The sequence below is a fragment of the Ochotona princeps genome, chromosome 5 (genome assembly GCF_030435755.1).
Source record: "Ochotona princeps isolate mOchPri1 chromosome 5, mOchPri1.hap1, whole genome shotgun sequence".
Lineage (NCBI taxonomy): Eukaryota > Metazoa > Chordata > Mammalia > Lagomorpha > Ochotonidae > Ochotona > Ochotona princeps.
Genome location: NC_080836.1, coordinates 4,449,448 through 4,461,107, shown reverse-complemented (window position 1 = coordinate 4,461,107; position 11,660 = coordinate 4,449,448). Strand labels below are relative to the sequence as shown.

The 11,660-nt window shown below is 54.8% G+C and overlaps 1 pseudogene; it reads right to left on the bottom strand.

Annotated features, from left to right (window-relative positions):
- Nucleotides 1-7,501: 7,501 nt before the first annotated feature.
- On the bottom strand, nucleotides 7,502-8,706 carry LOC101519901 (E3 SUMO-protein ligase PIAS2-like; annotated as a pseudogene).
- Between the last annotated feature and the right edge of the window lie 2,954 nt (nucleotides 8,707-11,660).

Genomic DNA, 11,660 nt, shown 5'->3' with positions numbered 1-11,660 from the left:
GGCAAGCCTGAGTCCACCCACTCGCTAAGATGAGCTGGTGTGGCTTCCCAGAGCAGGACCCGGGCCTGTCCGCAGGAGCACACCAGCCTCAGCTCTTGTCCCTGACCCTGCTCCATCAGCCTGGGTCCTTCTTCCCCTAAAAAGGCTCTGCAGGGAAGCAGTGCCTTTCAGGTGAGCTGTGAGGGCCCAGGGTTTGTGCGCCTCACAGCCCCACCTCCTTACGCTCTGCATACCTGACTCAATCCTTTCCCCTGAAAACGAGGCTGAATCCTGCCATAACTGCCCCCAAGATTCAAGGAAAGGATGTCTGTGTGGCACCCTGCACAAGACCCAGACCCATGGTCCCGAAGCAACCACCAGCTGAGGTTGAACGAAGAAGGGCCGGTGCTGGAAGTCCTCAGCTGTCCCTTAGGAGGCACTGCCTCCGGGCTGGCTGTGATGGAGAGGGAACCACATGTGCCCAGAATCTAACAGGGCACCCGCCCTGCCTGTCTCCTCTACCAGTCAACAGTTGGCATCTGCAGGTAGATAACACCTGCCCTGGATAAAGAACCCGGAATCGGGGCCAAGATGCCAGCAGGCACTCAAGATCAACAAGCTTTGGGTTTCTGGGCTGAGATCAGGCACGTACAACTTGTTCCTTCTTCTCAGGTGAGAGGAGTAGCCTGTGTGTTTCTCAGACACCCCAAATCCCTCCCAGCCTTTGATGACCCTGGGCTGCCTCAGCCCATCCACCTGCACCAACTGGCCATGACCTGGAGGCACTTCTGGATGCCACAGGCGCCACCTCAGCCTACAGCGCCAGCACTTCTGCTGCATGACCCGGGGTCACTGGCCAGCACTGAGCCCTGCGCACCACAGGCTGTGGGTACCTCCCTCATGCAGGATCCCCATAGTATCTCACTCATCTGGAGTCCCAGGCAGTGTTAGGAGCTAGGGGAGGGTGGCAGGCCGACCGCAGAGGAGGCATGGCTGGCCTGGCCAGGCTGTCACACACCAGGCCCCTGGCCAGAGCGTCAGGTTGACCCATGTAAGTCCCTGAGTCAGCCACAAGCTGTGCCAGCCCACACGTACGGCTCCCAGGCAGCCTACCCATTCTCCTCCTCATGGCCTGGCACTTTGAAGTCATACATCCTATGGGACTTTGAAGTCAGTGTGATTGTCTTGGCTTCAATGGTTTGCTGCTGTTGCTGCACCAGAACACCAAAGCCCAAGCTAGCCCACCCTCTACAAGTATTTGGGAGATGGGTGATGCTTGGTTCAAATTCCTTTTGTGGCTCCCCAGCTTTTAGGACCTTGTCTCCCATGCCATCTTGTCTCTCCATATCCATCCCATCCAGTTCCACAGAAGCTATGCCACATTCGCGCTCTGTTCCTTGGCGTGGTTTTCTCTTTCTGATAGATTCATTGCTCAAGACTCAGAACTCATCCTTCAGACACCTTACCAGATAAAGAGGCCTCCAGACCATGCCAGCTACCTTATTCTGGGTTCCTTGAACTTGAGCTGACTCTGTCTTTTGGCACCACTATCTGCCCACTGTTCTGGTATCACCTATTGCCCAAATTATTTGAAGACAGCCATGCATGTTACCTCCATATCCTGTGGGCTCCACAATGTCAGAATTCAGCAATTCTCAGAAAATGCCTGTGCGATGGATGCATGGTGGGATGGATGGATGGATGACTGGATGGCCAAACGGACTGATTAAGACACAAGTGGAAAGATGAATAAATGAATGAGTGGGGTGGTGATGGATGATTGGATATAAGCAAGCAGCTGGATAGATAGATTAATGAGTGGATGGGTGGGTAGATGGTTGGGTAGATAGGTGGATGGGTGACTGAATGGCCAAATGGATGGATTAAGATATGAATAGGAAGATGAATACATGAATGAATTGAGTGATGGATTAAGAGATGAATGGATGAAGAGATAGCTAGAAAGTTGAATAAATGAGTGAAGTGATGGAGGAAGAGATGGTTGGGCAGATGAATAAAGGAGTGGATAGATGGATAAAGAGATGAATGAGTGAATGGATGGATGGATGCATGGAAGGATGGATGGATGGATGGATGGTTGGATGGATGCATGGAAGGATGGATGGATGGGTGGATGGATGGATGGATGGATGGGTGGATGGATGGATGGATGGTTGGATGGATGAACGGATGGATGGATGGTTGGGTGGATGGATGGATGGATGGATGGATGGATGGATGGATGGATGGTTGGATGGATGAACGGATGGATGGATGGGTGGGTGGATGGATGGATGGGTGGGTGGATGGATGAAGCACTGACACCTACAAGTAGCAAACAGGTCCTAAATAGCCTTACATCCTCCAAGATCAACAGAATCTGAAAATTATCAGCTCCACTTTCAGGGAGAAAGTTGCCCTTGGGCCATCAACTTCACAAGCAACCCACAATAAGTGTAAGCCTGCCAGGTGCCCAAATGAGGAAGAAAGCCCAGGAAATGCAAGGCCAGGGCTCTGCCTCCAAGAAACTACTGCAGGTTCCCACACAGACAAGACACATTGAGAGTAACTCAGGAGAGCCGTGTGTTCCTCTATGAGGAGGCAAAGCAGGTGCAGGAGGGAGAGGCTGAGCAGGCAAAGCTGGTTGGCGGGGTGCAGATAAGAGAGGGGCCAGTCATGGAGCATCAGAGAAGCTCTCCCAGGGCTGCCCTTTGAAACTGTTCCTCCTCAGCTTCAGCTCCTTTCCTCCATGACTCCAGGCCTTGGGACTGACCCTCTAGGTCCAGTTGGCTCTCACATTGCTCTGGCTCCTGACCCTGACCTGGACCTGATCCAGGCAAAGGTCATATCTGATCTCAGACTTCACTTTTGCCCACAGGAGAGAGCTCAAAGACAAAAAGCCCTCGATGACAAGGGCTGGCACTTCTTGCGTGCTGACTCCTGATGACAACATGGCTGCTGCCCTGCCTAGACTGAAATCCCAGCCAAAAGGAAGACAAAAAAAAGAAAGAGACCGTAGTCCTTCTCAGGAAGACTCGTCCTTCCCTGAGGACTTGCCTAAGTCCTGGCCTCCAACACCAGGTGTAACGGAGAATGAACAACTGCATGACCTCACATTTGGGCCTCCAGGGAAGCAAGGAGACACAGCCATTCACAGAGGCTGGGTAACCCACCAGCAGTGCCCACCAGCAGTGCCCACCCCATCAGACAAGAGGTAACTTGCAGCATCAGCCAGGGTCCCTGGGAGCTTCCGTGTGCTTGTCAGGGGCCGTTCTGCTCCTCTCTGATCGCTCCCTTGACACTGCATCTGAGCCAGCAGCTCACCTCCCAGACACTGGGAGTCTCTCCTCCATGCCCAGGGAGGTTTTACTGCTCTGCCCTGGAGTGCTCTCAGAGCTGGGCTCAGGGCTCCCAGGGCTCTTCTGGTCTGGTTGCCAGTTGGCTCTCTCAGCCTACAGTGCCCCCACGCTGTGTGTGTGTGTGCATCTGTCCTGCCCTTCCCACATACCAGGTCCACTTCTTCCAGGAAGACTTCCAGAATGACTGCCTTCCTCCAAACTCCTTTCTCCCTCTCTTCCCTCAGAGTTCTCCCCCACCACCACCTTGCTCAAGCACCATTGGCCATGCCACCAGCCTCACTCCTTGGAATCTCACTCCCACAGTTCTCTGCCATGGGATGTGTGTGCCCTGGGCAGATCCCAGGTACAACACCTGGTTGTCACCTGCACAGGTTAGCTGGTGTTGTCTCTAGTACCTGCCAGGACAGAGGTTGAGCCAAGGCTGCCCTGCTCCCAGGTGTCTGTCCCCACACTGTTGCCACCACAGGGTGTTGTCAGAAAGGCAGCCTGAGCTGTGAGGGCTCGGGGAGACCCCACCCTAGGTGCCTGAGGCTCAGGGCCACTGTGCCTCTGATTGACAGCCCAGCGTGAGCCCCTGTAGGCGTGGCTTGGGATAGGCTCCTTGCTTGCTTTCCTCCCATTCTCTGTTCACTGGTGAGAAGAACCTGCTGGTGAGGTGTTACACCAAGCACAGAAGGTAGGCTGGAACCACAGCAGTCAGGGAGTCGCAAGGAAAGAAGCCTGAGCCAGAATGAGACCCAGTGTCACCCTGGGAGCAGGGGATTTGTAAAGCTGCCCCCTCCATCCCTGCTAGCAAACTGTCACCCTGCCCTCATCACCCACAGAGCCACTGCAGGGCACCCTCAGCCCCGGAAGTCCCAGGTCCCCAGGGCAGCTCAAGCCCTTCGAGCGTCCCACCTTGGGGCAGGATCTGAGTGCCTGGGTCCCTGGACAGGTGCCCGGTGGCCTCGCACTCAGCATTTGCCAGTGTGTGTCCAGGTCCCCCAGGGCTGATGGTCCCCAGGACCGCACAGGCCACACTTGAAGGGGACCAGCCTTGGAGCCACTCCTGCAACTCATGCCCAGGTGAGGCACTTCTCCTGGGACCTCCATCTCCTCAAATCCTGCAGGCTTCAGTGAGGCTGGTCATTTAACAGTGCTGAAGACTCCCTGGCGGAGGTGATGTCTAAGCTGGACCAGGAGGGAAGCGGGAGGCAGGGAGAGTCCAACGGGGCAGGCAAATGCAGCTACACAGGCTCCCGGTGCCTGCCAGTGGGGGAGGTGGGGTGGATGCAAGGAAGCCTCACCATGGACAGGGCCCAGATCACTGCTAGCCAGCCTGAGGCTCAGGTGAGGGAGGCTCACTTCCCTTAGCCCTCTGCTCTGTGGCTGTGTGATGGGGCTCCTGTCTGGGGTCCCCAACAGCAGTGTGTGATGGGGCTCCTGTCTGGGGGGGCCGCCACAGCAGTGTGTGATGGGGCTCCTGTCTGGGGGTCCCCAACAGCAGTGTGTGATGGGGCTCCTGTCTGGGGTCCCCAACAGCAGTGTGTGATGGGGCTCCTGTGTGGGGTCCCCAACAACAAGGATCTCTGTCAGCTCATTTAACCTTCACATTGTTCGGAGGCAAGGACTTTTGTCCGCCCTGTGAGTGAGGCTTGGTCAGCTGTCCAGCTGTCCATCACAGGCAGCCAAGTCATTTGTCTTCAAGGCACCTGCAACCTCCATGTCATCATCCCAGGAGCACTGCAGCTCTACACATGCACCCTGCCTTGAGCCAGCCGGGCAGCAGTGCCTGTAGACAAGCGCCTTCCAAATGCTAGCTGCAAAGGCAGACACTGGGAAGAAAGACAAGAGCTAAAAACCTCTTGCCTGGAATGAGCTTTCGGTGCAGGGGTTAGGATGAGGCCTGGGACCCCTGTGTGTCCCACAGTAGAGAGCCTGGGTTTATTTTCTGACTCCAACCCTGGCAGCTGTCTTCCAGGGACCATGAAGCTGATGCCAAGCCCAAAAGGGGTGGGCTAGGCCATGGGCCAGGAACATGGTTTGGTCCCGGAACGTCTTCGAACAATTTGCAATGCCTTCAGACTACAGCAGGAGCTGCCAAGACAGGCAGGAAGGAGGCACACGAGGAGCGGGTGTCCTGTTACCCAGCGGGTACAGGAGAGGTCTGGCAGGAGCCCAGGCCCACAGCCACCCCCTCCTGGCTCTCCCACATTCCGTCCTCTGGTGCTCTCTGCACTTGCTGCTGCCGCCCTCTGTCATGCCCTGAGCCAAGATCTTCTCCCACCCGAGTGGACCCCACTGCCCTGAGCGGCCCCAGCTCTAGCATGCTGGCCTTCTTGACTGCTGTCACCTCCTCTGGGCAGATTCCCTGGAGAGACTTCACTCCATAGAGTTTCAAGGCCTCCTGTAAAACAATGAGGCTCCTTCCAATGCCCGCCCAGGCAAGGCGCTCACTTCACCTCTCGGGGGATACTGCACCTGCTCTCAAGTTTCCCTGGCAGCCAGGGAAGAAAAGTACCCAGGAGCCAAGGGCCTTCTCCAAGAAGAGACTTGGGCACCAAGGAGCAGCAAAAACCCACTTGCTCAGGGGCCCTGCCTGGGGCAAAACTGCTTCCAGCCCCACACAGCCCGCAAGGCACCGACTGTGCCTTACCCAGCCCACAAGGCCTGCGGTCAGACCCAGTCCAAGTCTGAAAGGAAGCAGCCCGGGCAGCTGAAAGAGGTTGCAGTGAGCAGGTGACAGGAAAGCAGCCGCTTCAGAGAAGAGGTGACTCACCAGGACATGCTGTGGCCACAGAGCACGTGAGCACTGCCTTTCTGCCCCTTGCCTGCCCCTCCACTCCCTGTTCCCTGGGCTTCCAGGGCACATTCTGTTCTACACAGCTTCTTGCTGAACCCGGCAGCTCCGTTTCCACCTGGACCAAGGGCCTAGACTGGCATCATCAGCTACAACCGCAGGCCTCATGCGCAGGCTAAGGGGCACGTCTGGGCCTGCAGGCCAGCCTGCAACTTGAACTTGGCATCTCAGCCACAGGCCTTCTTCTGCTGCCCCCTGCCCCTCAGCCGCCTTCAGCAACCAGCTGTACCTGCCAGCCGGGCCCAGGGGCTGAGCACAGGCGCTCCTCCTAATCAAACCGGAACTGGCTCACCAGCTTCCGCCCACTTCCTTGTGTGGCCCACACTGTGTGTTTCCTTGAAGAACGTCCTGGCATCTTGGACTAGTCACTGCAATATTTACAGAGGAGCATCATGCCTGAAAGTTCCTCTGAAACCTGCTAGCAAGAAAAAGTTTTTTAATATTTATTAAATTTTTATTGCTGTTTAACAACAAAAAAAATTGAAACTCACTTGTGGAATCCACCCAGCAATGCATGAAAATTAAAATGCACCACTCCAGAGGACACAGTTATGGCTGAATATATCTGAGGCTCAGAGTTGAGTACAGCACACGTAAGAAAAATCCTTGAATGTCATTTGGTTCTTGCTGCTGTCATGTGTGTTCGTCTCTCAGAAAGCGAGAGAATCCATGCAACATTTCAATAAATACCAAAATAATTGCCAAAAAGAAAATAGCTTCCACGGACCACAGATCCAAGAAAGGGCAGTTCTGATGAATGATTCCCAGAATCAAGACCAATGAGATGACATCAGGGCTGTGATGTCCACTGCCGGTTCGGACCTGTCCCGCTCCTGCCACTGGGTGAACTAACATGGCCACCACGGGAACTGGTGGTGCGACAGACGTAGTGCTTGCTGTTAGGGGTGAGGCGACTGTCCAAAAACACACGAGGACAGTACTGGGATCAACTACAATAAGGGAAAGAAAGTCCAACCCTGGCAAGTCTGATGCCAGGCTTGACACTAGCAAGTGGTGACCAGCAGTCTGTTGATGAAGGCGGAAAGGCAGCAGCACGAACCAGGGTCACCGGGGCACTCTCACAGGTGGCTGGTCCCTCAGCACCCCCTTGGTGGGCTGCTTTGCTTTTCTAACATAAAAGTGCATTTCCTTTTGGCAGGAGGGTCTTCTTCTTCATCAGAACTTTGTATTGGTAGGTCACTAACAGCCACTTTCTTCCTGCTTGTCTCAGGGGCTAGTCACTGAACAAGGCTAATTGAGGACACTCGAACTTTCTACATTTGTACATGGTTGACTGGATACTTCCATTGCTTCCTTCTCGGTCTCATTGGACACCAGGAACCATCTTATTGGAATTTCATTTCATCCACATCAGAACAATCAGTGAGAATTTCCATAAACAGCCCATCTAATATTAGACTTTCATAAGCAGCTTTCTTGTCACACACACAAATCCAAGTGGGCTTCTGATCTATTTGTAGATAAAGGGCAGCATTGCATGGCACAGGACCTTCAGCCTCATTTCCCCTAAAGGACAGTCAAGGATACCCGAAGGCTACTTGCAGCAATTTCGCCACAGGATCTGCTGTAAGCTTTTCCTTTAATCAGTGCTCTGGAATGATCAGGATTACTAACACCTTTCATTTTTCATCTCTGTAATGACATGAAGTGAGCTGTCATACAGGATATACGGCCACGGAGTAATTCGTTCCAATCTCAGATGCCCCCGAGATGGAAATCTGGTTCGGCTCTGCCGGGGACGACCGAACTGAAGACACGCTATTCAAGGCACACCCGGGACGCTTCTGTTCAATTCTGTTTTCAGCTGGTGCTGCCTAACCAGGCAAAGGAAACAGCTTTCCACTTACTGTTACATGCCAACTATGAGGGTAGTTATCCTCTTGAGGACAACCTGTCTCTGCCAGGCAAAGTCGCCACTGAACTTGTGGCCGCCAGCCAGCAAAACAATCCCTGGGTAATGCGGATCTCTCACTTGTTGAGGTGTCAACGCAAAACAAACAAACAAATAAAAAAACCTCTCTTGAAAGCATTGAATATGGCTTGAACTAAACTTGTGGGCTTGATGAGAACATGAAGGACATGATAAAAGGGCAGGTTGGACAGGAGGAATTGGGGGAGATGGTTGCTGCATCACAAATGCAGGTTTAGTATCTGGCATCAACACAGAACCAACTGGAGAGGATGGTATGTGAGAAGCAACTGAAGGTGTCTGGATTCCGGCCACAGCCAAGTCAGGCTCCACAGTGAGGAGCTAGCATCCAAACTGAACACTGAGGGCTTGATGGTGGCTAAGTCAGCAAGTCCTTCTAGAGTCCGTGGATGTGGGTGTGGAAACAATTCCTGGATTTTAATCTGCACAGCAGGGCTGCAGCCACTCTTCAACAAATGCTCTCATCAGGAGGTCATGTTTGCGTCCCTTCCTCTCCTTCCAGCAAAGCCCAGTAACACTTGTAGTTCAGAAACCCTAACACTAGAAACTATATTCCTCAACTGCTGGAAACCTGCCATTTGATACCCCTCCCGGGCTGCACTGCTCCTGCTGCCACCGCATCTGCTACCGCCACCAACACTGCCGCCTCCGGCACCTCCCTGCACCGGGCGCCACCCAGCAAAAAATCACTAAGAGAGAACGAGGAATGGGGAGAGAGCAGAGAAAGTATATACCTTCTGTTAACATTCTAGGGAATGAGTAAGCCAGGCTGGAAGTTCCCTACAGGACCTGGCATGGTAACCTAGCAGCTAAAGCCCTCACCTTGCATGCACCAGGACCCCACATGGGCGCCGGTTCTAATCCCGGCAGCCCCGCTCCCCATCCAGCTCCCTGCCTGTGGTCTGGGAAAGCATTTGAGGATGGCCGAAAGCCTTGGGACCCTGCACTCGCGTGGGAGACCCAGAAGAAGCTCCAGGCGCCTGGCTTCAGATTGGCGCAGCTCCAGACATTCTGGTCACTTGGGGAGCGAGTTAGCAGTCAGAGGATCTTCCTCTCTGTCTCTCCTCCTCTTTGTATATCTGACTTTGCAACAAAACTAAGTAAATCTTAAAAAAGAAAGTTCCCTACATTAGTTCTGTAAGTTTTCAGCAACATTGAAATTACTCCCCAAAACACAAAATTGCAGACGTTGGGAGGGAAAATGAGTTCTGAATCCTCTCGCCTGGAAGGGCTGTGTAGTGGTTAGGGCTTGGGAGCCCTCTGTGTCCCACGGTGCAGTCTGGCTTTGTCTTCTCTAGTTCCTGGCTCCAGCGCCCTGCTGATGTCCCCTGGGACACAACAGGCTATGACTCAAGTACCTGGGTCCCTCCAAGCACCTGAGACCCAGGGTAATTTCCCCACTCTGGCTTCAGCCTGGTCCTGCCTGCTAATGCAGGCATCTGCACAGTGAACCGGTTGTTGCAAGATGTATGTCTCTGTCTCTCTCTCTCACACACACACACCAAAGATTACCCTCACCCCTTGATCACACACAGAGCAGGAGCCTAGGACCCCCAGACAAGGGCATCTCTCAATGTTCTACACATCCCAGGCACCAGAGGCTGCAGCAGGCAGAAACCCTCCTGTGCAGACCTGGGTCCCGGGGAGCACAGTGCTTCCAGCTCTGCACACGGCCCTGTGCAACTGGGAAGGTACTGAGCAACACCAGGCTCCAGGCATTCCGGGGGACAGGGAACTGAGCACTGTGAATGGAACCCTGAGCCCAAGAGTAGCCCCCCTGGGGCATCACCCCCACTGCACCCTCCCCCTGTGGCATTAGGAAACCACTGAGTGAAGTAGGCAGCAGACAGCATGAGAGATAGACAGAGCCGGGTGACCTGCAGCGATGCCATCCACTTGTCCACAGTGGCATGGGCTGCTGGGGCAGGTCTCACCACAGGTGCTGGCAAGACTCGGGATCCGTAAGCGCAAAGGCCCTGAGGCCAGGCACACACAGCCTCCCAAGAGTGCCAAGGAGCCCAGCAAGGCCAGAACATGTGAACAGGAAGGAGAGCACATACTGAGACGGCACTGATGATGCAGCCTCACCAGTGACCGGGAGCCTGACCCTGAAGACAGGGCCTGGAGGAGGCGGCTGCTGCTCCCGTGTGATGCCGCTACAGAAGGCTCCCGTGTGACTGCCCTCGTGGCCCTGGGCGGCTGCAGCAGGCTCCGTGTGACAGTGCCTCTGTGGCCCCTGGCATACTGGCTGCAGAAGGCTCCACTGTGACTGCCCTGGTGGCCTCGGGCGGCTGCAGCAGGCTCCTCTGTGACAGTGCCCCTGTGGCCCCGGGCATACTGGCTGTGGCTCTCACCTCCATGCAAAATGTCTGAAATGATGTCTTACATCGATAGTGGTGTCAAGGCAAACAAATGCTACCATGACTCTAGTCTAAAACTCTTGTCATTTCAAACCCGAGGAAGACACATTCCTGGGCCTCTGAAGGCAGCATAGGTCTCAGGGCCTGAGAACTCCACCCATGACCCTGCCGTCAGCCCCAGGCGCCCCCCAGGAGTCAGTTGCACAGGGCAGGAGCAGCTCCGGGTGCCCTCTGCAGCTGTGACCCCTGCTGGGGCACCTCCGGCTGCTTCTCTGCTCCTGCTCAGGGAAGGACCTTGCAAGCCACCCACTGCAGCCCAGCAGCTCACCGAGTTCAGGATGAGTCCTCACACGGACCCTGAGCAGGAGGCAGATAGCCAGCCAGCAAGAGGTACACAGGCGCACACAGAGCTGCCCAAGATGACTCTGCGGCCCTAAGACAGGAAGTAGAAAGCAGAACGGCTGCCTCCAGGAAGGATGCCAGGCCAGACCCTGTTGTCCAGCCACCCTCTCTAGGCTCACGGCCGTGCCCCTGGTCCCAATCATGCGAGTCTTCGGTGGGTTCTTGGATGGGACTGGTCACCAACAGAACCAAGCCAAGATCGGAGCCCTGAGAGGCGGGGGCTGGGGATTGCCTTATTGTCCACCCCACCTGTGTAACACAGGCTCCTTAAAACTCCCTGGAGAGGGGTCAGCACCATGGCACACGGGAGAGCTGCAGCCTGCAGTATCAGCATCCTATACAGATGCCACTTCAAAGCCTGGCTGCTCACTTCTGACCCAGCGCCTGAGAAAGCAGCAGAGGACAGCCTGGGGACGTGGGATCCTGCACCCAATCAGGGGGTCTAGAAGCCCCTGGCTACAGGCTTTGGACGGCCAAGGTCTGCTCTTTGCGAATTGAAGACCTTTTGCTTTTCAAATAAATAGAATGACTCTTTAGAAAATAACAACACTCCCTGGAGGGCGAGATTCCAGAGCTTTTGATGTGACCATCAGGTCCCCAAGCCAAGCGGTAACCAGGGACCCTGCATCTGGCTCTTGCCCTGACCTCGCCCTTGCCTCTCCACCTGGCTGTGGCCATTATCAGCCCCTTTATCAACATCATAAACCAGCAGACATGAGCTCAGTGTTCTCCTGAGCCCTGGGGGCCACCACGGTGTGGAACTCCCAGCG